Raw genomic sequence first — 27,863 nt, forward strand, 5'->3', positions numbered from 1 at the left:
TTTTGAGACAAAGTCTCACTCTGTTGCCAGGCTGGAGTCCAGTGGTGCAATCTTGGCTCACTGCAACCTCCGCCCCTCAGGTTCAAGCGATTCTCCTACCTCAGCCTCCCGAGTAGCTAGGACTACAGTCGCGAGCCACCACGTCCGGCTAATTTTTGTATTTTTAGTAGAGATGGGGTTTCGCCATGTTGGCCAGGCTAGTCATGAACTCCAGACCTGAAGTGATCCACCTGCCTTGGCCTCCCAAAGTGCTGGGGTTACAAGCGTGAGCCACCGTGCCTGGCCAAATTGCAAATTTTATACTTGTGTGTGTGTGTGTGTGTGTGTCTGTGTGTCTGTGTGTCTGTGTGTGTGTAATCGGATGCCTAAAATTCCTTTTAAGTATGACAGGAAGACATTTGTTACCGATTGATATAAATCGGTATAAGAGGAATTTTCAGTCAAAAACTTTCAGTTTTGGATGGTATGAATTTCATAGACCATACACTTAGATTACTTAGATGTTTATGAAGTGAAAGTATATGTGTGTGTGTGTATGTGTGTGTGTGTGTGTGTGTGTTTGTATACACTGAATTTAATTTATAATTGTACCTCATAGCAGAAAACTGAACCTTAGCAGATAGGGTCCCTTCAAATTTTTCCTATTTTAGTAAGCTTAGGGCTCCTTCCTATTCCTATCCCCACTGCCCCACTGTAGCATAGATTCTAAATGTAAGGGAATAAAAGCAGTCTAATGGAACGTGGTAAAAGCAAGCTGCAAGAATCTAGTCCTTGCATTACATCTATCCATAGCTAGCATCTGCTGAGATGACCATTAAAAATAAAAATAGCTAACATATATGAAACACTCATATAACCCTATGCTAGGTCCTTTACATATCTGAATTCACCCAGCCTTCATAACAGCCCGTGAAGTAAGTACTATTATTACAATGTGCATTTTATAGATAGGAAAACTGATGCACAGAGTTTAAAAACTGGGCCAGGTTTATGCAGCACTTAAGAAACGGAGCTGGAGTTTGAACGCAATACTGGAACTCTGGAACTTCAGCTTGGAATCTCTGTGCTCGGCAGGCTCTCCTGCTGTCTACTCCTTCCATATAAGCCTCCACATCAGCACAAGCTGAAGCTGTTGTATTATATTTGGAAGGTAATGTGACGCATTCCACAGTGGCTTCCTCATCCCTCCCTCTGCAGACTGCTGGTTCTCTAAGTCCCGACTGTGCCACTCATGTGCAATACATGTGATATAAAATGACTTGTCTGCTCACTCCTAGAACCTATTGAGGTTTACAGGGCCTCTGGGCCTCGTGTCCATCAGCCAAATAACTCACGTAAACATCACTATGTATTCACAGGGTCATGGTTTCGGGAGTGTTCTAAATGTTTAAAGTATTCCAATCAGAAAGCTGGATGCTCTGTCACTCTACCCAGGAGTGCAGTCAGAATAATTTCTAATTCAGGAGGACGCTGGTCCATGGCTATCTTTCTTTTCTTACTGTATCTTGTAACTCTTCTCTGGTGCTTTATCGAGATTTACCAGGTAAGGAAAATTAATTCTAAAGATATGTATTTTTCTCTGTTAGTTATTTTAAGTCAGGAATTTAACTCTTAATGCTGAAAAAAAACCCTTACCATGCAACTTAAGTCTTTTGTCTTAAGGTAGTTGGGGCTCCCTTGAATTCAAAAGTAGATTTTGAAATCCACAACATGAGTCCTTACTTATTTCTCATTGTTTTATTTATTTCTTTTCTTTTTTGCTGTATCTTTCCTTTCTTGAGGCAGTGAAACTAAAATACTATGTCTCCCTGAAATGAGGAGAAGGGTTATGTGGGGAAAAACTCAAAATTAAAACCACATTGGTTAAGGATTCAAAATATTCCTTCATGACTTCAAAGCTCTAATTTTAAAGAATTTGAGAATTATCTCTACTGGTATCAGCAGGCATCTTATGTAAAAGTCACTTAGTGGTCTCTTTCCTTCCAAAGAGTTTGGGAGTCTTGTGACAAATTCTAAGAAACCTTAAGAATCATAACATTGCCTCTGATTTTTAGAAGAGAGGAGGAAAACTGAAAATATTTTAAAGGAGCCAGAAGTCTGTGGTTCTGGTCCCAGTTCTGCCAATGGCTAGTTGTGTTGCCAAAAAGTAGTCACTCAAATCTTAATCTGTGAATTACTCAACTAACATTTCTGGAGCATCATCTATGAGTAAGACGTGTTATTTGTTTAATCGTCACAACCTTAGTGCAGTCAGATAGTTTAAATAATTTGTCCAATATCTGATAGCAAGTAACTGGCAAAAGTGCAACTGAGTGAGAGTAGGTATTATTCCAATATAATATTTCCTGATATCTAAAAATCCCATCTAGGTCAAAATACTCTGTAATTCTGAGTGGGAGTTGGCAGAAAAGTCTGAAAGATTTTGTTGGGAGGCTTTAAAGGTTTTATATGTTTTACTGTGATCTGTTGCAAAATATTATCCTTGGATGTTAAAACCAGATGCTTGCTTGCCAATACACTCCACCAAAGGTCTTCCCTGTTCTTTGCATCTCTTATTTTGTATTCAGTACCTGTGTTTTATCATGTATTTTAAATATTCTTACACACACAAGGCTTACTAACCTTTCCAAAATTTGTTAATAATATCCATTTTCCTAGTGATGGTTGTCATGGACCCAAAAGTGCAATTTATGTCTATCTATCTCCTCCAGGATTACATTCCCATTAGGCAGTGTGTAATGCTTTCTCACCATGCATGCTGTCAGGCTGACATCACCAGTGAAATATCTGAATTAATACACAAGCTAACATCATTTTAGCAATAGAAAAATGCCATTTTTAAAGGGACAGTATACAATGATAAACAATGCTTGGGCCTGTGTTGAAAATCAGATAATAGAGTTTTCTAGTTCCCTTGGAGAAAACATTAATTAAGCAAACACTTTTCCATTTACGTTTGCAATGAAATACTCGGTTGATTTGCAAATGTGAGTGATTTTTTTTCGCAGAACTTCTAAATGATGACTTCTTGTCTAATTGATAGCTGGAACAGTATTACACATAATTCAATTTTCATAAACCCAGAGCTTAGAGCTTTGGTTGTTTGCAAATGGAAAGAGATTTTTTTTCTTTTAATTGATGGAGGTGAAAAGTTTAGTTGTGAGTTCTACGAAAACAAAACAAAACACCAACAACTCTTTTAAAATCCATGTAGCCTCTAGCTTGTAATTTAATTTTTCAGATCCATTTTTATTATTTTTTAGCCAAAATTTTCTCATTTCTCTATCCTCACTGGAGTAGTCTGGAAAATAATATGAAAGAGACCCACAGGTCTGGAGAAATACTGGACAACCTAAGCAAAAGCCCCTTATATCCCTTACACATAAACTTTAGAGAAATAATAACCATAGTATAATATCTTATAGTTTGTAAAAAAATTGTGTCCATGTTAAAAAGAGATTATGATAGTATAATAGCCCTCAATTTCATAAAAGCAGAATTTCCAGTCTCTGTTTAGCTTTCTTCCTCTGGTGCAGTGGTTCTCAAACTTGGCTGTACATTGGAATCACCTAGGGAGTTTTAAAACTATGAGTCTTATAACCAGAGATTCTGATGTCATAGGGCACTGCCTGGGCACCTGGATCATTGAAAGTGCTCCAAGGTGGCACTAAGGTGTAGTCAAGGCTAAGAACCATTTTGTAAATGTTTTGAAAATTCTCAAGACATGCTCACTCATCATGCTGGGCTGCTGATCCCACCACCTCTTCCAGTTGGTTGCCTCACTCTCCTTTCTCTTCAGGAAAAGAACTAGATAGGGTTTATTCTCAAGGCCATGACACTCTGTTATCAGTCTGTTGCACCTGATTTTCTGTTGAAGATATGGCTTATGCCATTGTTGGTCCTTGTGTCTTCAGTGTTGCTGTGCCCTGAACTTTCTGTTGACAGGCTGATGGGATGCCTGTTGCGGCTTATACTTTACCCATGCTCCTGGTTATTGCTGGCTTTGAATATTCACCTCAATCAACAGGGTAATACCTTCTTCTTTCTTGGAATGTCTCCTTAAAAACCTGTCGTGTATTAATTTCTTTATTAAACTGTATGTCATTGCAACATCTGTCCAGTCAGGGAGAAGGCTGGTATTAATTTCTTTATTGAACTGTATGTCATTGCAACATCTATCCAGTCAGGGAGAAGGCTGGTACTAGATCTCTTGGCAAGGCAGTAGAAAAGATTAGCTAATTCCTTTTGCTTTTCTTGTTTCTCATATCCAGCTCAAGGCCAGAGGAGCCATTTCCTAGAGTTTATTCATAGGGTGAAAAGGATATCTCAGCTCACTTAATTAAAGCTTAGATAGAATTAGAGGGGAGGATTTAGTAAACCTAGTCTTGCTCCTTTTCTAGCCCTGGAGGATAGTTACAATAGGGAACAGAGAGAATGAGGGGAAAATTAATCTGCTCACTTTCTTTGGGTCTTTGAAGCTCCTTAGTGGGAAGATGTGTTAAACAAGTGAGGATAACATTTATTGCAAAGCAAAAGGACTTCAATCTATTGCTGGGTTCTGAAAGAAAAAAAAAAACTTCTTTACTAACCTGGCACATAACAATTTGGCAAACTTGCTCGAACAAAGAAAAAAAAAATAGATGAAAGAATAATGAATAAATAAATAAATAAACAGGATGTAAGTCATGTAGCTTTACCTAAGCTGCTCACTGTTGTTAGGAGACGTGGACTCTGATTTGAGACGAAAGAACTGCTTTATGGCTTCTAAGGGAAGGTCTCACAGCAGAGGGTGGACATGGGCAGCCAGCAAGAACTAAGAAGAAACTCCATCAGCAAAAGAGAAATGCCGAGTACTTCCTAGATTGCTTGCACATAAAGAATACTCTATGAATTCATCCACCACAGACTTGTGCATCAGAGGCCAACACTGATTGCAGGAATGGACCGATGAAGAACAAACAGCTTAGACTAAAGGATCAGCGGGAGACAGCCACAGGAGAGAAAGTCCTTACACTCCTTCAGGAATTCATTTAGATATCTATAATCAGAAGCATGTCAGCAATGACGAGGCCTGAGTAATTTTATACAAGAAAAACTGGAGGGATTGTTGGAATTGTGTGATCCTGGCTAAGCTTTCACAGGATTAGGTACTGAGTTTATTTTTCAGATAACAGCTGTGTATAGACTCTGGAGGCAGATCAGTATAATGGTAGTTAAAAAACATAACAAAAAACATTATGCTTTCTCTATACAGTCATATTGGAGCAAGGCAGAGCCACACTAAGAAGATGTATAGAAACAGCCTTATGAATCCACCTCTCAGAGAATCTGAGGTTTTACTCTTCTTTTGTTATTTCTCTCTCATGATAATGAGATACAAATCCTGCATCTTATCCCCTGGATACTAGTATATGCCTTCACCTCCTAGATCTTACTGTTGATCTTCTCTCTCCTGTATCTTCGTCCTATCCTTTTCCACTGGCTCCTTTACAATAGCTTTTAAACATATACAAATAACTTTTACCACAAAAATATTATGCAAAGTACACGAGAAAATAAAACAATACTCCTCAACTCAATATATTCCCAGCTATTTCCTTATTTCTATTTACAATTAATAATATTAGTCCAGACTCATTTTTACACCATTTTTTCTAGCACTGCTCTGAAAATTTTTGCCAATATTTCTAATAACAGATTTATTCCTAAATAAAGATCCTCTGCAGTCTTGTTTCACTTATCCTTGAACATGCTGTTTTTGCACTTTATAATATCTTATTTATGGTTTCTTCTTATCTCTCCAGCCACTCCATTTTGTTCTCTGTTAGTAGTTCCTCTTCTTGAGCCACCCCTTATAATTTCAATACTCCAGCATCTCTAATTGCGTGACTCCATCCATTTCCATGGCTTGAACTGTCTCATGTATTTTGGTGACTCAAATTAATATGAGCCTCATTCTCATTCCTAAGTGCCACAGATATTAATTCAATTACACATTAAATATTTTTTACCACTCAAGCTGAATATGCCTAAAAAAGAAACCATCATCTGGGTTTTCACGTATACTTTGGACAGTCCTGGTGCTACCATCTATCTTCTTGATTAGTCTTTATCTGGAGTCATACTTTATTTCTCTTTCTCACTGCCTTCCCCATTTTCACTTCTTCCATTTGATAAGAAGCTATCTCATTCAGGCCACTAACCTTTTGTAACCTTAATCACCACAAATAACAAATTCATATTGCTATGTCTGCTCTTAATCTCTTTCAGAAAACATCTACTCTTATCAAATAGTGATTGCTTTAAAATGCATATATAAATATACTACAGCACTAAATAGTATTCACATTATAAAACATTAAGTAAATGTTCTTTAATATAGCATACCAATCGTGTCACCATTAATTCTCAGCCATGATGAAATATCTCCACTTTTTGATCCTATTACACATATTTTATCTCAGCCTAAAAGCTCTTCCTGCTCCCTGGCTAATTCCTCCTTAGTCCATAGGACGCATTTCAGGTGGCTCTTCCTCCAAAAGCCTTTCAAGTGATTAATGTCAATCAGATACCCTGAATGACAAATGTCAGTTCTATGTGTTTTCATATCATCCTGTTTCTCTTTCTATACCATTTAATACGAGATGAATCTTGGTGTGTTTGGCAGTCTGCATTTCCCCCACTCAACCACAGCTTTGGAAGGCAAAACACTGTCTTATTCACATTTGTATCCCTATTTCCCAGCAAATTTCTTAAAAGAAACAAAAACAAGAGGATATTTAACAAATGAAAGGGTGTACTTTTTAAGTACATATATTTCAGGTTTCTGTCATCAATTTCATATACCTCTGATACAGTAGTATGAAACTTGGAGTGCATGAGAACATTCACCCGTCTTAAATCACATACCAATTTTATTCTAACAAGAGTAATACTTCTTCACTTTCAACATATACCCTTACTGAACGTTGTTATCTCCACATCTTTTTAAGAATGTCGACCAGGTGCAGTGGCTCACGCTTGTAATCCCAGCACTTTGGGAGGCCGAGGCGGGTGGATCAGGAGGTCAGGAGATCGAGACCATCCTGGCTAACATGGTGAAACCCTGTCTCTACTAAAAATACAAAAAAAATTAGCTGGGCGTGGTGGCGGGCACCTGTAGTCCCAGCTACTTGGGAGGCTGAGGCAGGAGAATGGCGTGAACCTGGGAGGCAGAGCTTGCAGTGAGCCAAGATCGTGCCACTGCACTCCAGCCTGGGTGACAGAGCCAGACTCTGTCTCAAATAATAATAATAATAATAATAATAATAATAATAATAATAATAATAATGGCAAAGGCAAAGTGGAGGCTTGGCCTATGTAGGAGAAATTCTGGGTCAGGTATTTCTTATAAACAAGATGAGATGCCCTCATCTCCTTAAATGGTTGTTCAGCTCTAGTTCTAATTTTTGTGCCGATTTGAAAGTTTCCTTAAAAGAGATGGAGAAAAGAAACCTATATTCTGTTAGATTGGATTGGCCCTTCTTTGTTTGTAGTGGAGACACTGTCTCTAGTTCAACTGAAAATACTTTACAGTCTTTTTTTTTTTTTTTTTTTTGAGACAGAGTTTTGCTCTTGTTGTCCAGTCTGCAGAGCAGTGGTGCAATCTTGGCTCACTGCAACCTCCTCCTCCCAGGTTCAAGCGATTCTCCTGCCTCAGCCTCCCCAGTAGCTGGGATTACAGGCATGTGCCACCACTCCCGGCTAATTTTGTATTTTTAGTAGAGACGGGGTTTCTCCATGCTGGTCAGACTGCTCTCGAACTCCCAACCTCAGGTGATCAGCCCACCTCGGCTTCCCAAAGTGCTGGGATTACAGTCATAAGCCTCATGAGCCACCATGCCCAGCCCAGTCCTCTTTTTTTAATTTCCTCTCTCTCTCTCTCTCCTCTCCTCCCTTTTCCTCCCCTCCTTTTCTGTTTCTTCCTCTTCCCTCCTCTCTTTTGCTCTTTCTCCTCTTTCTCACTCTCCTTTCTTTGTCTCTCCCCCTCGCCTACCATTGTTTTATTTTGCTTTCTTTGTTTCTAGCCTATGGTAACTCATCTGCCATCTGGGCACTATCTGTAAATATGTAGGACAAAAATATTCTACTGCAGAATTCTACTAGCTGTTACTTCACCTGTTGTATAAATGAACAGTTTATGAAAGAGTAAGATAGTTCAACAGGGCAGAAGAGCATTAAAAAAGTCCAGAATATCTGGAAGTCATCTCCAGACTCAATTGTTTTACCATAGAGAGAGCATGTTTCAAGGTACATAAGATAGTAATATGTCCAGCTAATTCTGTAAAAACCATACATCAGGCCGGGTGTGGTGGCTCATGCCTGTAAGACCAGCACTTTGAGAGGCTAAGGCAGGAAGATTGCTTGAGACCAAGTCTTCAGTTCAAGACCAGCCTAGGCACCATGGCAAAACCCCCTCTCTACAAAAAATACAAAAAATACGCAGGCGTGGTGGCATGCGCCTGTGGTCCTAGCTACTTGGGAGACTGAGGTGGGGGGATTGCTTGAGTCTGGGGAGATCGAGGCTGCGTTGAGCTGTGATCGCACCCCTGCAATCTAGCCTAGGCAACAGAGTGAGACCCTGTCTTGAAAAAATAAAAACAAAACAAAACGAAAAAAAACATAAAAGCATCAACGGAGTTTTACATAATTTTACATTAGAGTTCCCTTTAGACCATAGCATGCAAAAGGATGTGATCTGTATAACAGTAAAGGTAACATAAAAGTTAAGCTGTTCTACATACTATGCAAATATTCACTCTCACATAAAAGTAAACATCTTAATAAGTTAATTTTCAACTATCCATCAAGAGCCTACTTTATAGTTGGAATTCTATAATGAATGTTCAGTTTATTTTTTATTTTTATTTTTTGTGACAGAGTCTTGCTCTGTTGCCGAGGCTGGAGTGCAGTGGCACAATCTTGGCTCACTGCAACTTCTGCCTCCCAGGTTCAAGCGATTCTCCTGCATCAGCCTCCCGAGTAGCTGGGACTACAGGTGCGCAGCACCACGCTGGCTGATTTTTGTATTTTTAGTAGGGACGGGGTTTCACCATGTTGGCCAGGCTACTTTCAAACTCCTGGCCTCGAGTGATTCACCAGCCTCTGCCTCCCAAAGTGCTGGGATTCAGGCATGAGCCACCGCGCCCAGCTGGTCAGTTTAATTAGTGAGTTAATCCTATAAATTCTTACTGAGTCATTATTATATTGAACACTGTGCTAGTTGATAATGGTATACAGGTGGAAAAAAAAGACCAAAAAACTAATTTAACTTAGTTGAGAAGTGATAGAAGCCAGTTGAAATATAGTTTTGACTAAAAAGTAATGTATAGAATATTAAGGCAGATCAATGTAAATCTGCTTGGAAAAGAGTCTGCAGTGTTTCTGAATACATAAGTATAATAGATGCATTCTCCAATAGACATCAGCTTCCAGAAGGAAATGGTCCAGTTTTACTAATATGTATTTTTAATTGACGGCCATATAGCCACATGGATAAAGATCGTGGTGAAATCAAGTATCTGAAATTGTGTCACCTTTTGCTTAACATATTTCAGCCTCCCCACCTCCCAACAAAGTGGTGCCGCTCACCAATCTTTGTAATTCTATTTAAGGACACTGCTTTTTTTTTTTTTTTTTTTTCTGAGACAGAGTCTCACTGTGTCGCCCAGGCTGGAGTCCAATGGTGCAATATCGGCCCACTGCAACTCCACCTCCCAGGTTCAAGAGATTCTCCTGCCTCAGCCTCCCAAGTAACTGGGATTACAGGGGCGCACCACCATGTTCAGCTAATTTTTGTATTTTTAGTAGAGACAAGGTTTCACCATGATGGCCAGACTGCTCTTAAACTCCTGACCTCTGGTGATTCACCCGCCTCTGCCTCCCAAAGTTCTGGGATTACAGGCATGAGCCAGCATGCCTGGCCAGACACTGCTTTTTTAATCACTCATGCACAGAGCTATTTTAAAGAAAAGTTATATAACCTTTTGAGCATAATTAGAAGTGGGTCTTCTTTGTGCTTCTATGTATCAGTTTATGCATAATGCTATTAAACACTGCTATTTCTATTTGAATATGAATAACTATACAGCAAATTATTACTTTTATCTTCTTTTTCAAAAGAAATGTTGCTAAAGGAAGTATTAAGGTTTTTTTAATTTTAGGAATCTGCATAAAATGGTCAGGGTACAACGTAGGTGAATATTCTATGTGTGTTTCTAATGTTTTGATCTTGGAAACTTAAGTGGACACATCTAAAAATGATGATAGTATCAATTCCTCATACCAATTTGGTAAAAAACAAAACATATGCTTTCTGTGCACATCAGAATTAGAAGTAAATTAGAAGTAAATCACTCTCTCTCTCTGTGTGTATGTGCGTGTGTTTATAGAGAGAAAGAGTACAAAATTAAATACAGTTCCTTGTTAATTAAAGTCATGAAAATATATTGCTCTAATTTTAAAGTTATTTAAGGTATTTTTTAATTCATTACATTAGCCATGTTATTAATGAGCAATTACACATGCTATATTATACACTATGTTTTTAACAACCACAAATAAGTTTATAGTAAGGTTATGATAGTCACATACTATTACACAAACATAGCCGTTTAGCTGCACCTGAAGAGCAATTTTTCTAGAATTGTAGATTTCATGATTCTTTTTTCCATGAAAAGAATTTACTATCTCATTGATTTAATGATTCTTTTTCCATAAGGATTATTTACTGAAAGCTCAATCTGTAAAGTAATCTCACAGTAACTAAACGAGGACATATTATGTGACGCTGGAGGACCAATTCTTGTTTCTCTTAAACCTGGCTGTACCACTAACTGATTGCATAGATTTAAGCAAGTTAAGTAACCTCTCCTGTCTCATTTTCCTCCTCTGTATTACGGAAATGATACTAGTGCATAATTTATATTTTTGTTATGAAGAATACCAGTAATAATATATGTAAATGGTTCAGTGGCTGACAAAGAGTTGACCCTCAACTAATGTTAACCTACGATAACCAGATGCATAGATGTTTATATTAATTTTTTAATGGAGATAAAGCCTAATTTAAAAACTTACGATAATTGGGTGAAGGACCAATTTATGTACTCTGACTTTAGAATTTAATCTGTGTGATTGTTCACTTCAGTCCTGTTTCTCCATTCACAATAAATTAAACTTAACAACAATAAAAAATTCCTTTTCAGTAGCGAAAGAAATGAAACAGCATAATATAGCAGAAAAATATGGAATTTACACATACATTGGACTTAAATTTTGAATTTAATGTAACCAATCTTTTAATTGTTTAAAATAAACTTTTAGTTTTAGAACAGTTTTACACTTACAGAATAATTGTGAAGACAACATAGAGAGTTCCCATGTACCCCACACCAAGGTTACTCTATTACTAAAATCTTACATTGATATGGTACATTTGTCACAATTAATGGACCAACACTGATACATTATTATTAAAGTTTATATTTTATTCTGACTTCCTTAGTTTTTGCCTAATGGGCTTTTTCTGTTTTGGGATCACATTTAGGATAGTGTATTATGTTTAGTCGTCACATCTCCATAGGCTTCTCTTGGCTATGACGGTTTCTCAGACTTCCTTCGTTTTTGATGACCTTGACAGTTTTGAAGTGTTCTGGGCAGATATTTTGTAGACTGTCCCTCAACTGGGGTTTCTCTCATGTTGCTTAATGATTAGACAGGGGTTATATGTTTTCAGGAGGAAGATAGCAGAGAGAAAATGCCATTTGCATCACTTGAAAAGTCATTTAAAATTTATGAGACCTCAACATCCTTTTACAAAATAGAGTGAAAATAAATTTTATATTGTTTCCCAGAGATGTTTAAAGTTTAACAAAGAAATACATATCAAAAGTTATGAGACGAGGCAGGATCACTTGAGCCCAGGAGTTCGAGACCAGCTTGGGCAACATAGCGAGACCCTGTCTCTACAAAAATGTTCCAAAACTGTCTGGAACAAATGACAACTTGGGATCCCCTTTTATAAAGGAGAGTAGGATTGTGAGGAAGACAAGATAGAAGAGTCACGGAAGGTGATGGAGGGAACTTACTCCACTCCAAAAAGAAATAAACCCATCTCCTTTTGAAACAGTATTAATGGCTACCAAAGAACAGAGAGACTGGTTTTTATAGCTTTATTTACAAATATGGCAGGAGAGCCTTTAGAGTAGAATTGGTCCACTTTTGCCTGAACCCATGAGACAAAATCAGCTAATTATTTACCTAATAATTGTATTTGAAACATCTAACTCTGTGTCATACATGTTATTTATACTCTACTTCCAAGATATGAATCTAAGAACTCTGTTACTCTGTATGTAGACAAACGTCACAATCTGATTTTGTCTCAGAGCTGCCATTATATATCTGGGAAATCACATTCTGAAAGCATTGTGGTTTTTTGCTCCCCACCTTCTGCCTCAGATATAATCTGGGATGAGAGTAACTCTAATATGGAAAAATACGAAGAAAAATAATTTACCTTCAGAATTGTTTGGGAGGAAAAAACAACAAAAGTTGATAAGACATGCTTTTGATGAGATAGTCAAAATGAGTTACCATTGATCATCATGAAGTTTTATATTCAAAGATGAGTTTGTCAAATACTTTTTCCATCTCAGAGAACCCACACATTACAACAAAGCATATAGAGGATATGAGCTGGGGTAACGGACATTACTGCTCCTTACATTTCAATGGCTGCTGATCAGCCATATGGCTCACCTAACCATCAATTTGGCAAAATAAGTTTGTGTGACAAAGAGGAGAGAAAAGGAGACTATTTCAATAATCCAAGAGTAAGGAGGAAATGATCTAAACCAAGATGGGGTAAGAAAATAGGTAGGAACAAATAAATGTAAATGATTAGAAAAAGGAAAGATTAATTGATAGAGCTTGATAATGGACTCAATATGAGAGTCAAAATGGAAAGGAGTTCATTGAGACTTGAAGACTTGATCTTAGTGGTCTCTTTCTTAGTGGTAGAAGATTCAAGATCCAATAACTTTCATTTACTTGGCATGCTCCAGATCACTTTATCCCTAAAAAAACTCAAGTTGATGTGGCAGGCCCTAGATTGCTGTAGGGTTTATCTCTACAACAGTCTGCCATTATCTTGTCAGCATACTCACAGTACTTGGAATTTCTTGTCTACCATGTCAAATTAGCCTAATGTCATCAACATAGTTGGTCAGCATGATTTTCTGCAAAACATAAATAGTTAAGTTTTCTAGACTATATAGTGACAAAGAGAAGGACAATTAACATAGCTTTTAGACATAGACAACAATGTGACTGTTGATCTTTCCATATAAATGTAAACTATTTCTGATCATTTTTACTGATTTATTAGATCAAATGTCACACACCAAGGGCAAATGCTATGTTAATATAATCCAGAGAAGATGTTACATAGGGCACAGCAACTGCAGTTGGGGCTAACACTTTATGAAGTTTAGGGTAATCCATTATCCTCTTTCACATCCGTTTGACTTCTCTTGCCATGAAATAGAAGGAATGTACATTGATACAATGAGGCCAACCATCCCTGTTAATTCTTTGAGGGTTGTGCCAAACTCTGTAATTCCTCCTGGCATGTAGTTTTGCTTCCGATTTACTATCTTGAGTGGGAACAAGGGGGAGGGATATTTTACGGGCTTTCAGTTGAATATTTTTACTATCATAGTAGCTCTTACTCCACAAACTAGAGATGCAATGTGGGAGTTTTGCCTGTTGCTCAGTATAATCCCCCCAATTATATACTTTGGGGTGGGAAAAATGGTCACAGGATGGGTCCACCATCCCACTGAAACCACTATGAAATAAACTTGGGGCCCAACTCCATTTATCATCTGGCCTTTATAGTTCTCTAACTGAGGAGGCATGGTGATATGTGAGGTCCACAGGTAGTGTCAGCTCAAACTGTGTAGGCCACAACCCTCAAAAGATCTGGGTGTCTACATCACAAGATATCTTTAGGTCCTTTAGAGGAAGGTTTGGATAATGTACGTGATTGCAGTGAGACTGTCAGAGCCCTTCTTCAGAGAAAGCCACACTCCTTTTAGAACAATAGGTTCTGAGTTTGTCACTTGGCTCAAATCTAGAAATTCGGCAAGAGATTATGATTTTTTCATCTTGGTCGTAGAAAACCTTTTATTTTTAAAGAATTTTTTTTGGTTACAAAAGTTTTTTAATTTTAATTTTTTTTAAATCTGGTTATACAAGTCAAACAATATCTTAGTTAGGAGTCTATCTTTCTCACCACTGGAAATAATATAATATATTAGCCATCATACAGAGCTTTGCAAATTAAAACACCAAGACTGCCACCTCTTTCTTGCTATAATGGTAATTGCACCTACTTTGTGTCTGATGGGTAAGTATCATCACTTGCTTTTGCCTATTATGGGAACATATCAGGTCTATTGATAATAAGTCTAATTCCAGGGTAGTTTCTCTTACCTTCAATCCTATACTATACACGACAACTACATTGAGCCTCTCAATGATGCCGATACCCCCTCACTAGTGCATCCATTTCTAATTGCCTAAGGGAAAGAAATAACTTCTGGGCCACATAGGGAACATAGTTAATTCCCAGGACCTAGGAAACATAGACAATTTCTGGTCTCACATAATAAGTTCATTAGGTACTGGGCCCAATTTTTTTAACTCAAATTTTTATCTCAAAAAAACAGGTTACTTTTTTGTTTGCTTTTAACAGCCTGGGCCCAACTTTTGCCCAATTTTCTCACGTGCCCAATTTTTGGAGCGTTTAGCCACTTACCTTCATACTTTGCCAAGGCAGTCCCAGTATCTGCACCTTATTTTCACCAGTCCTTCACTATTGTCAGAATTTCAAAGTGATTCCGGTATAATAGTGGATCTCAAACCCTAACATACATTTGAGTCACTTAGAAGCCTTCTTAAATAGCAGATTCTGGGCCCCATCCCTCAAATTTCTATTTCATAGGTCTAGGGAAGCGAAAAGAATGTGTGTTTCTAGCAAGTTCCCAGGTGGTTCTAATGCTGCTGGTCCAGGGACTACACTTGGAGAAGCATTGTTGTAATCAGTGCTGATTCTTCCATCTCTGTCTCATTCCAGTGTAATACATCTGGGAGTCTCAGGAAATGTGATGTTGAAGCATATTAGCAATTGTCACCACCCTACTTACCAAGTATGTTTTCCTTATTGAAATCTGACTCGGCAGTGACCCAATTCCAGAATCCCAACATGAAGGGCTGCTTTCCAGACTCTGTGTAACAAGCTGTCCTGGTTTGGCTTCACTGTGAAAGCCAAACCAGAGGTAAGGACCTAGGAATATATAGTGAATAGGAAAGGCAATCTCAGAAAATAAAAGTGAGATTATGGGAAAAGTAAGACAGGGAAGTGTTAACTGGCAGTAACTACCATGTTATCAAGTTGGTTACTACTGTAAATAACTCAGAGACTATCCCTCTGGTGATATCCCATCAAGGTATCATGCAGGGCATGTCTTAGAATTATCCACCAACGGATGAGGAAGCTGTGCACCTATGTCCTTATGCTCATCTCATTATTTGAAGGGTTTTTAGGGGACAACAAATTCTGCATTCCGTTATTGTACAAGCTCATGGCTGAATGACTTTCTGTGTATAGAGTAGCTAGATACTGGACACTGGCAAATATGTGTGAAACTGTAAAGTGGTCTAAGGAAGTGGTGCCTCACAAGTGCCCGCTATAGCATATTACTTAGATATATGGATATGAAGACCAGATGAAACAGTTAAAAGAGTTGAAGTCACACTAATTGGATTTGGAGAATAGTACTCTTGGAGGTGGGCAATGAAATGCAAGTGGAGGCATTAATGGACTGGAGTATTTTACCTTATGCTTTAGAGAGAAATTTGACTTTTACAATTATGCATATTCATTATTTTAAGTAAAAGGTAAAGTTCACGGGGTTGACAAATGCATTAACTATGGATTGAAAAATTAGTTTGGCATTCCTGAACTAAAAATTAAGCTATTTCAACATCTATTTCTTAATTCTTCTTCTGATATACTTTGTTTTGTCCAACTTTTCTCCTATTGCTTTAGCTGAGACATAATAATCTCGAAAAGAGACAGGTTATTTTTTCATTTCTTTTTAACAGATGGCCCTGGATTGATTTGCCAAAGATCCACCCGGGAATCCTGACTCATTAAAGAAGGGTGGAGATTTTCTGAGCTAAGCGAGAGACCTTTCCTCAGAGGTCATTTTCTCTTCCACTTCTCCTGAGGCAACTCCTGCAGCCAGCCCCCAAGGACAGAATCACATAATAGGAATTCAAAAACCTAACTTAACTGTGAGCCATGTTACAAGGTTCAAGACCTTCAGCAACAGCCAGTTTTACTGAGTTACTAACAGTCAAGGAGGTAAAAAATGTTTTTCTGTTTTGTCTTTTATTGATGACTAAATGAGAATTATCGATACCTCGTTATGAAGTTTCTTTCTTTTCAGAAGTAAAGTGCATATCTAGTCTTTTGGATTTTTAGTAGTTGGCAAAAATTTAAGCGCTGAACACTGAAATAATTTACCATGTTATCATATTGCTCTGTAATACTATAATACATCCTTTTCTGTGTGTAGCTGAGACTATATATTTCCTGAAAATAGATACTCCAGCTCTTTCATCTCTGTGCTACATTTTCTAGCCACAGAATGCTGGGAATTATAACATTTAATATTTTTACACAAATAATAATGTTAATGGATGGCCATAAATGAATGTCAGAAACCCCAAATTCTTGTCCTCATTTTAATACAGAATTCCAAATCTGCATTTTCACAAAGTCCATTCTTGGTAAAAGGTGCCCTAAGTGTATTTACTATTATGACTTTTATTGTGAGAGTTTCAAACAGCAGTGCAGTTGGGGATATGAAGGGAAGAAACTTATTTGAGGCCAGGTAGAACTGCTTCACTCCTCACAAATCACACTGCAACACTTGTACTCTAGCTTACCCTAACTGATGATCACCACTTTCTAGCAGAATCACATATATGTAGTTATATTCTTACACATGCTCTGTCCCATCAATCCCAACTTATTCCCTTCAATAAAAGACACTACAGTAGTTGTTTTGCTAAACATCTGCTATATAAATATATATTTATTAAACTTTCAAATTGGCAAGAAATTTAAAAACCATTAAATCTAACCACTTACCTTTTTGAATTAAATAAACATAACCCACTCAGAAAAATAAAATAAATCTCTCAAGTAAACAGGGGCAGAATTGGCACTTCAAATGGATCCCCTGATTTTCAGTGCCAATTTCATTATAGCCCATGGATATATTTTTTTCCTGGACTTAAGTGAAATGCATTTTCTCTGTTGATAAACTTGAAATCAAAGCAGAATAAATGATTTGTGAATTATATTATCCCATTTATATTGTACACATAAAATGTCAATTCTGGCTGATGAAAAAAGAAGCCAACATACTGGTAACTTAATAACAGATGACTTCCAAAGAGCAATAAGCAATAATTGTATTCAAGAAATGAAAATGAAATGATAAATAACTACTTTTCATTAGAATAAAGACAGCAATTTTCCTATTATATTTAAAACATCAAAAAATCAAAAAATTATAAATTTTTAAAAATGTGTTAAATCCATGATTAGGTGAAATCTGGTTTCAATAGCAATAGCAATAACAATATTTCTGCAACAATTAAGAGCAGGCAGTCCATACATTCAAGAATACTCCCTCAGCTAGTGTTTAAAGGCCTCAGAGTAATTTTGTTAGAATATATGTGTTTTTATCAGGTAAGCAACCAGATTCAAAGGTGTGAGGTGGTTTAACCACAACAAGTAATTAGTAAAAAAGAAGTGGGAACTGAAAGAAAAATTTGCTGACTACAAAAGTTTTTGTTTGTATGTTTGCCTTTTCATTATTATTTTCACTAAACTACTTCTTAACAATTAAATTATATTGTGTTGCATAAGTATGTCATAGTTTGAAAAAAATCAAGAGAAAAAATAATCAAAATTTTCAAATTACTAAAAATGTCTCAATTTTTCAATAATGTTGCACATTTTAAAATACTCAAGTAGTCATAACATCTGCAAAATATGATAGTTTTTTAATAACTTTTATTTTAAGTTCAGGGCTACCTGTGAAAGTTTGTTACATAGGTAAACTCGAGTCACAGGGGTTTGTTGTACAGATTATTTCATTACCCAGATATTAAACTCAGTGCCTAATAGTTATTTTTTTCCACTCCTCTCCCTCCTCCCACCTTCCACCCTCAAGTAGTACCCAGTGTCTGTTGTTTCCTTCTTTGTGTTCATAAGTTCTTATTATTTAGCTCCCACTTGTGAGAACATGTGGTATTTTTGTTTCCTGTTCCTGAGTTAGTTTGCTAAGGATAATAGCCTCCAGCTCCATCCATATTCCCACAAAAGACGTAATCTTGTTTTTTTATGGCTGCATAATATTCCGTGGTGCATATGTACCACATTTTCTTTGTCCATTCTGTCACTGATGGGCATTTAGGTTGGTTCTGTGTCTTTGCTATTGTGAATAAGGCTGCAATGAACATTCACGTGTATGTGTCTTTATGACAGAATGATTTATATTCCTGTGGGTATAAACTAAATAATGGGATTGCTAGGTTGGATGGTAGTTCTGTTTTTAGCTCTTTGAGGAATCGCAATACTGCTTTCCACGATGGTTAAATTAATTTATGCTCCCACCAACAGTGTGTCAGTGTTCCCTTTTATTTGTATCCTTGCTAGTATCTGTTATTTTTTGATTTTTTAATAATAGCCATTCTGACTGATGTGAGATGGTATCTCATTGTGGTTTTAATTTGCATTTCTGTAATGATCAGTGAGGTTGAGCTTTTTTTCATATGCTTGTTGGCTGCATGTATGTCTTCTTTTGAAACATGTCTGTTTTAAAAAGTAATGTAATATAAAAAGGTATTTAGAAATACTAAATAATCCTACCACATTTGTTCATTTATTTTCAGCTCGGATGATATCCTTTTTCTTTCCCAAAGTTCATGGTGTTATGTATATATATGTTTGACTATTTTAAAATGAAATTTATAACAGTAAATAGCTAGCTTGTAATATATGATTTTGCCACAGTACTGTGATTATTCAGTGAATGATGTAGAATATATGCTTTTTTTAACCTTTGGAAGATAATTACAGCTCTCATTGATAACCTACTCGAAAGCCTCTTAGTGACTTAAAATAATCGTAGACAGTAAAGTACACGGGAGGTGATCACTAGCAAGGTAAGAATTTGTTTTATATGTGCCATTAAGGTACCAGCAATTAGACATGTTCTGACAGGTATCTGTATATGAATAAGGAAAGAGTCTTGTTGCACAGAATAAAAATTAATACCCACCAACTAAAGAAAAAAGAATATAGTGGATGGATATCAAATAGCTCACAGAATTCACAAAAACACTTGGCAATCAATTTTAGCAAACAGTTTAGCACCAAAGGAGGCTAGACGAAAGGGAGAACAGCCAAGCCCTGGTACAGGAATAGTCTAATTAACATACTATCAGTAGCAGCAGAGGTGACATTGATGCCACTGTGTACTCCCTAACATTGGTAAGCTCACAAGGCCACCATCACTGTTGAGCACTCAATGCAATGAAAGGTTTTGCAACTACTTCTACATCTCAGTATGAAATGCTTATGATCCAAAGTCTCTAGTGAGGATCTTATTGACCAAGTCTAGGGCACATGCTCAAACCTTAGTTTGTCATACATGGGAAGAAGTTGTGTCTGTCTCCTTTGGCTTACTTATTTGGATAAGGAACTTTTCCTCTCCCCCAGATGCACACTGGGGGATAGTCTCTCCAAAACAGAATGAATCCTCAGATGCCTGATGTAAACAAAAAGACAAATGCTTTCAAAGAGTCTCCATATTAAGAATTATAGCTGAAACTTTATCAATCTCTATCAAAATAAAAACGGTTTTTCCTATTTCCTATTAGAAGATTCATGAGCTCTTATCTTGGTGTATGCCATTGATGAGCTACCTTTATTTGTCCAAATGCTGAGTAAGAAAATATAAAGTCATGGTTTTTAATTAAAAATAAAACTAGTTTTACTAAGCCTGATATAGAACATAGAAGTATATTTTACACTTTTATTATATAGAAAAATGTTAAGAAGAATATTGTCAGTATTTTAGCCTATTAAACACTATATCTGTATATATTTAAGAAGCAGCAATGAAGTTAGTTATGTAACACATATATATTTAATCCTTCTATATATCATTTCTAACATATTCATAATGTATATGTAGTATTCTGAAATTTCAAAGTGAGTTTATACTCATTATTTTTATTCTGGAAGCAAACTGAGAGTCAAGACTAACTGGATTTCCTAGGCCGACTAAGAATCCCTAAGCCTAGCTGGGAAGGTGACCACATCCACCTTTAAACGCTGGGCTTGCAACTTAGCTCACACCCAACCAATCAGGTAGTAAAGAGAGCTCACTAAAATGCTAATTAGGCAAAAACAGGAGGTAAAGAAATAGCCAATCATCTATCGCCTGAGAGCACAAGGGGAGGGACAATGATCGGGATATAAACCCAGGCATTCGAGCTGACAACGGCAACCCCCTTTGGGCCCCCTCCCATTTTATGGGAGCTCTGTTTTCACTCTATTAAATCTTGCAACTGCACACTCTTCTGGTCCGTGTTTGTTATGGCTGGCGCTGAGCTTTGGCTTGCCGTCCACCACTGCTGTTTGCCGCCGTCACAGACCTGCTGCTAACTTCACCCCTCTGGATCTGGCAGGGTGTCCACTGCACTTCTGATCCAGCAAGGCGGCGCCCATTGCCACTCCCAATCGGGCTAGAGGCACGCCATTGTTCCTGCACTGGCTAAGTGCCCAGGATTCATCGTAATTGAGCTGAATAGAGCTATAACACTTACCACATGGCCCAAGATTCCATTCCTTGGAATCTGTGAGACCAAGAATCCCAGGTCAGAGAACAAGAGGCTTGCCACCATCTTGGAAGTGGCCCGCCACCATCTTGGGAGCTCTAAGAACAAGAACCCCCTGGTAACAAAACCAGTGAGGAAACTGAGATTCAAGGACAGGGCACAGATTGTTAACATCAGAGCTTAGGCAAGGAAGCTTTTATTCTATTATTCAGCATGACTTGCTAGATGTTGTAGAAGCAGAGACACATCAGATGCAATCCTATTGTATTAGGCTGTTCTTCCATAGCTATAAAGAAATACCTGAGACTAGGTAATTTAATTGGCCTCATCTCCAGGCCTCATCTCCAGCCTTGGGGATTACAATTCAGCATGAGATTTGGGCAGGGACAAATATCCAAACTATATCATTCCACACTGGCCTCTCCCAAATCTCATGTTCTTCTCACATTGTAAAATACAATCATGCCTTTCCAACAGTCACTCAAAGTCTTAACTCATTCCAACATTAACAAAAAATTCCAAAGTCCAAAGCCTCATCTGAGACAAGGCAAGTCCCTTCCACCTATCAGCCCATGAAATCAAAAACAAGTTATTTACTTCCAAGATACAATGGAGGCATAGGCAAATGGTCAACATTGCCATCCCAAAAAATATCTACCAAAAGAAAGGGGCTACAGGACCCATGCAAGTTTAAAACCCAGTAGGGCAGTCATTAAATCTTAAAGCTCCAAAATAATCTCCTTTGACTCTATGTCCCACATCCATGGCACACGGCTGCAAGGAGTGGCATCCCAAGGCCCTGAGCAACTCCATCCCTGTGGCTTTGCAGGGTTCACCCCCCAGTACTGCTCTCATGGGTTGGAATTGAATTCCTGTGGCTTTTCCAGGCACAGAGTTCAAGCTGACAGTGGATCTACCATTCTGGCCACAGAAAGAGGACAATGGTCCCCTTCTCTCAGTTCCACTAGGCAGTGCCCCATTGGGAACTGACTCTGTGTGGGAGGCTCCAAACCCACATTTCCCCTTGGCAGTGCCCTAGTAGAAGTTCTCTGAGAGGGCTCTGCCCCTGCAAAAGGCTTCTGCCTGGGCACCCAGGCTTTCTCATATGTCCTGTGAAATTTAGGTGGCAACTGTCAACTATTCTTCACTCTTGCATTCTGTGCACCTACAGGATTGACATAAGGTAGAAGCCAAGGTTTACAGCTTGCATTCTCTAAAGTGGTAGTTCAAACTGTACCTGAGCCCCTTTTTAGACCTGACTGGAGCTGGAGTGCCCGGGATGTGGGAAGCAGTATCCCAAGTGTGTGCAGGGCATCAGGGCCTTGGGCCTGGTCCACAAAATCATTCAGTCCTCTTAGACCTCAGGGCCTGTGATGGGAGTAGCTGCCATAAAGGTCTCTGAAATGCCTTTGGGGCCCTTCTCCCATTGTCTTGGATATTAGCACTTGGCTTGCTTTCAGTTATGCAAATATCTCTAGCAAGTGGTTGCTCCACAGCCTGCTTGAATTCCTCTACTGAAAAAGCTTTTTCTTCCTTTACTACATGCTTGGCTGCCATTTTTTCAAACTTTTATGCTTTGCTTCCATTTTAAATAGAAGTTCCAACATTAAGTAATGTCTTTGCTCCCACATCTGAGTATAGGTGTTTGGAAGCTGCCAGACCAACTCTTGAATGCTTTACTGCTTAAAACTTTCTTCTTCAGATACACTTAATCATCACTCTGAAGTTCAAACTTCCACATATCCCTAGGGCAGGGGCACAATGCAACCAAGTTCTTAGCTAAGATATAACATGCATGACCTTTGCTCCAGTTCCCAATAAGTTCTACATTTCCATCTGAGACTTTGTCAGCCTGGACTTCATTGTCCATATCACTATCAGTATTTTGGTCCCAACCATCTAAACAGACTCTAAGAAGTTCCAGACTTTTCCTCATCTTCCTGTCTTCTGAGTTCTTCAAACTCTTCAAAATTCTGCCTGTTACCTAGTTCCAAAGCTGCTTCCACATCATCAGGTATTTTATAGCAATGCCCTTCTCTTGGTACCAATTTTCTGTATCAGTGTGTTCTTGCATTGCCATAAAGAAATACCTGAGATTGGATAATTTATAAGAAAGGAGGTTTAATTGGCTCATAATTCTGCAGGCTCTACTGGAAGCATGGTGCTGGCATGTGCCTTTGGGGAGGAATCAGGAAGCTTCCAATCATAGCGGAAGGTGTAGGGCTAGCAGACCATCTCACATGGCAGGAGCAGGAGAAAGAGAGAGTCAGAGGAGACATACCACACACTTTTAAATGAATAGATCTCAAGAAAACTCACTCACTATTGCAAAGACAGCACCAACCCATGAGGCGTCCCCATGAACAAAACAACTCACTACCAGGCCTCATCTCCAGCATTAGGAATTACAATTCAACATGAGATTTGGGCAGGGACAAATATCCAAACTATGTGACCTATCTATTTTACCCAAGCTGTCTATACCTTCATATCCTAAGGCTCCTAAGTAGAGGATTCTTTGAGTTTCTCAGGGAATTCCAGGAGTTCAAAATGGGAAATCAGAAAAATCATCAACGTGGCCCTATTTCAGCTATTCCTGGAACTTAGAAGCCTCATTCTTCTATAAGCCACTGCCCCAGTTCCAGGGAAAATTAGGTTCTGTCCTTCCCATGAAGTGATTTCCTTTATCAGTCCTCATTCTCTGCCCCTTCATCTGTTCTTATTGAGCTGGAAGTATGTGGATTTATTAAAGACTATGACTCTGTAGATGTTTTGGGTGCTATGGACATTTTTACAGTCTCTATCAAAATGCCAATGACATTCTTCATGGAAATAGTAAAAACTAAGTGATTGCCTTTTAGACCAATATCCCTGATGAATATCGACGTGAAAATCCTCAATAAAATACTGGCAAACCGAATCCAGCAGCACATCAAAAAGCTTATCCACTATGATCAAGTCAGCTTCAACCCTGGGATGCAAGGCTGGTTCAACATACACAACTGATAAACGTAATCCAACACATAAACAGGACCAATGACAAAAACCACATGATTATCTCAATAGATGCAGAAAAGGCCTCCGATATAATTCAACAGCCCTTCATGCTAAAAATGCTCAATAAACTAGGTATTGATGGGATGTATCTCAAAATAATAAGAGCTATTTATGACAAACCCACAGCCAATGTCATACTGAATAGGCAAAAACTGAAAGCATTCCCTTTGAAAACAAGCAAAAGACAAGGATGCCCTCTCTCACCACTCCTATTCAACATAGTGTTGGAAGTTCTGGCCAGGGCAATCAGGCAGGAGAAAGAAATAAAGGGTATTCAGTTAGGAAAAGAGGAGGTCAAATTGTCTCTGTTCACAGATGACATGATTGTGTATTTAGAAAACCCCATCATCTCAGCCCAAAACCTCCTTAAGCTGATAAACAACTTCAGCAAAGTCTCAGGATACAAAATCAGTATGCAAAAATCACAAGCATTCCCATACACCAATAACAGACAAAAATAGAGCAAAATCATGAGTGAACTCCCATTCACAACTGCTTCAAAGAGAATAAAATACCTAGGAATCCAACTTACAGGGGATGTGGAGGATCTCTTCAAGGAGAACTACAAACCACTACTCAACGAAATAAAAGAGGACATAAACAAATGGAAGAATATTCCATGCTCATGGGTAGGAAGAATCAATATCATGAAAATGGCCATACTGCCCACGGTAATTTATAGATTCAATGCCATCCCCATCAAGCTAACAATGACGTTCTTCACAGAATTGGAAAAAAAAATTACTTTAAAGTTCATATGGAACCAAAAAAGAGCCCGCATTGCCAAGACAATCCTAAGCCAAAAGAACAAAGCTGGAGGCATCACGCTACCTGACTTCAAACTATACTACAAGGCTACAGTAACCAAAACAGCATGGTGGTGATACCAAAACAGAGATATAGACCAATGGAACAGAACAGAGGCCTCAGAAATAACGCCACACATCTACAACCATCTGATCTTTGACAAACCTGACAAAAACAAGAACTGGGGAAAGGATTCCCTATTTAATAAATGGTGCTGGGAAAACTGGCTAACCATATGTAGAAAGCTGAAACTGGATCCCTTCCTTACACATTATACAAAAATTATTTCAAGATAATCGAAGACTTAAATGTTAGACCTAAAACCATAAAAACCCTAGAAGAAAACCTAGGCAATACCATTCAGCACATAGTGATGGGCAAGGACTTCCTGACTAAAACACCAAAAGCAATGTCAACAAAAGCCAAAATAGACAAATGGGATTTAATTAAACTAAAGAGCTTCTGCACGGCAAAATAAACTACCATCAGAGTGATCAGGCAACCTACAGAATGGGAGAAAATTTTTGCAGTCTACCCATCAGACAAAAGTCTAATATCCAGAGTCTACAAACAACACAAACAGATTTACAAGAAAAAAAACAAACAACCCCATCAAAAAGTGCCAAAGGATATTAACAGACACTTCTCAAAAGAAGACATCTATGCAGCCAACAGACACATGAAAAAGTGCTCATCATCACTGGTCATCAGAGAAATGCAAATCAAAACCACAATAAGTAAGATATCATCTCACCCCAGTTAGAATGGCGATCATTAAAAAGTCAGGAAACAACAGATGCTGGAGAGGATGTGGAGAAATAGGAACACTTTTACACTGTCGGTGGGAGTGTAAATTGGGTCAACCATTGTGGAAGACAGTGTGGCGATTCCTCAAGGATCTAGAACTAGAATTACCATTTGATCCAGTCATCCCATTACTGGGTATATACCTAAAGGATTATAAATCATGCTACTACAAAGACACATGCACACGTATGTTTACTGTGGCACTATTCACAACAGCAAAGACTTGGAACCAACCCAAATGTCCATCAATGATAGACTGGATTAAGAAAATGTGGCACATATACACCATGGAATACTATGCAGCCATAAAAAAGCATGAGTTCATGTCCTTTGCGGGGACATGGATGAAGCTGGAAACCATCATTCTCAGCAAACTATCACAAGGACAGAAAACCAAATACCACATGTTCTCACTCATAGGTGGGAACTGAACAATGAGATCACTTGGACACAGGGTGGTGAACATCACACACCACGGCCTGTTGGGGGGTGAGGGACTGGGTGAGGGATAGCATTAGGAGAAATACCTAATGTAAATGATGAGTTGATGGGTGCAGCAAACCAACATGGCACATGTATACGTATGTATCAAACCTGCACGTTTTGCAAAGTATAATAAAAAAAATTAAAAATAATTAAAAAAATATGTGATTGCCATTGAGGTTCCTTTTTTTTTTGATTTTCCTAATCTCTCTAATTTGACTGATCAAAGAACAGCTTTAGAAGTTAAATTTTCAGCCATATCACGAAGTTAGGTGGCCTTGAAAACCTCTTGTTGGTCATCACTAGTCTAGATGGGAACATAATTACATTCCTGCTGTGAGATTGAGAAACTGGTTTGTGACAAACACTATGGGTTGACTGAATGCAATATTCTTAACCCAGTTTAATGCTTGTTTATCAAATTCTCCTGCAGCTAGTAATGACCATGTGATCTATTCACCAATCAGACATCAAGCAGAATATGGCTGGAGAGCTGTGTAAAAATAGTGATTTTTCTAAGGATAAAGAATGTATGGCATATACAAGGAAGAGAAACTTTAATCTTCCTTTGAAGTTTGAAACAAACTAATCTCTCAAACTAATTATTATTTAGCTAAAATTGATACCATAATCTTTTCTGTAAGAAAACAAATAAACCTTAGGGATGAGGAATGACTAGTACAATTTAAGTAGAGGCAGAGTCAGTGAGCCAACATCATAGCAAATCACATAAACACCTTGTACTGATACTGTTATTGTTGCTGTTCAATTCAGTCAGGAATCTAGAGCTACTGTAAGGATCAAAACTGTTAAGGAATTTGAAAGTTCTTTGAGAACCATAAACCTCCAAATAGAAGGCATCATGTTGCTGTTACATTTTGTTCTAATGACCCTTAACATTTCACACTTCAGCACTTAAATCTGCTTTCACTTCTGAGATTTTTCTGAGACCACATTGACAACTGTGGATTTTCCACTTGCTCTGACAGTAAAGGGCATATCAGTAGCTCTGTCTACCCACCTGTATCTGGACCATATCTTGGCAAAACTGTTAAGTGGGCAGGGTTTGCTATGGAGAACGCCCACTCATCTGAGGTCGTGTGTTTTATTTCCTGGTAAGTCATTCGCTGGAAATTTTTAAAAGATCATCTTGTAAGAGCTTAAGCTGTGAACTTTTCAGAAGCAGCATTTAGGACACAACAAATGATGGTTGACTGATCAGCAGTCAGGCAGTAACTCTGAAGACTCAACACCTAAGCAACCACCCGTGATGTATCTATTCCCTCAGCCAGTTCTGCCTGTTGGACAACATTGTGAGGCTTGCTTTTGATCCCAGTCATTGAAAATTCCTATTCAACAGAAGATTTCCCACTGTTTACATTTCCCTTAAGGAGGAAGCAGTCTGTGGACTCCTGACATTTAAATTTACCATTGAAATGAGGTTTTTCTTTTTCCCATCCTTGCTGCCAATTATTTCATAGTGGCAGATTTGGAACATTTGCCAGCCCCACAAGGCGTATAAATGGGTTCTCCATGGAGACGAAATTCTTCATTGTTGCCATTCCAAAAATGTATGCTTTGAAAAGAATGTGCTGTGTTCTGTAGATATCTCTCCTACTGATTCAAGTTTATATCTTTGCTACTGGAGTTTGAACACCTTTCTTTTTTTGTCAATG

General features: G+C 38.1%; 1 long non-coding RNA gene across 1 annotated transcript; it reads left to right on the forward strand.

Annotated features, from left to right (window-relative positions):
• The first annotated feature begins 1,452 nt into the window (after window positions 1–1,452).
• Window positions 1,453–16,468, forward strand: LOC129523729 (uncharacterized). The gene is made up of 3 exons (XR_008667316.1): window positions 1,453–1,543; window positions 15,182–15,383; window positions 16,213–16,468. It is a non-coding gene; the product is annotated as an uncharacterized lncRNA (long non-coding RNA).
• Window positions 16,469–27,863: the final 11,395 nt, after the last annotated feature.

The sequence above is a fragment of the Gorilla gorilla genome, chromosome 6 (assembly GCF_029281585.2).
Source record: "Gorilla gorilla gorilla isolate KB3781 chromosome 6, NHGRI_mGorGor1-v2.1_pri, whole genome shotgun sequence".
In the NCBI taxonomy this organism is placed as follows: Eukaryota; Metazoa; Chordata; class Mammalia; order Primates; family Hominidae; genus Gorilla; species Gorilla gorilla.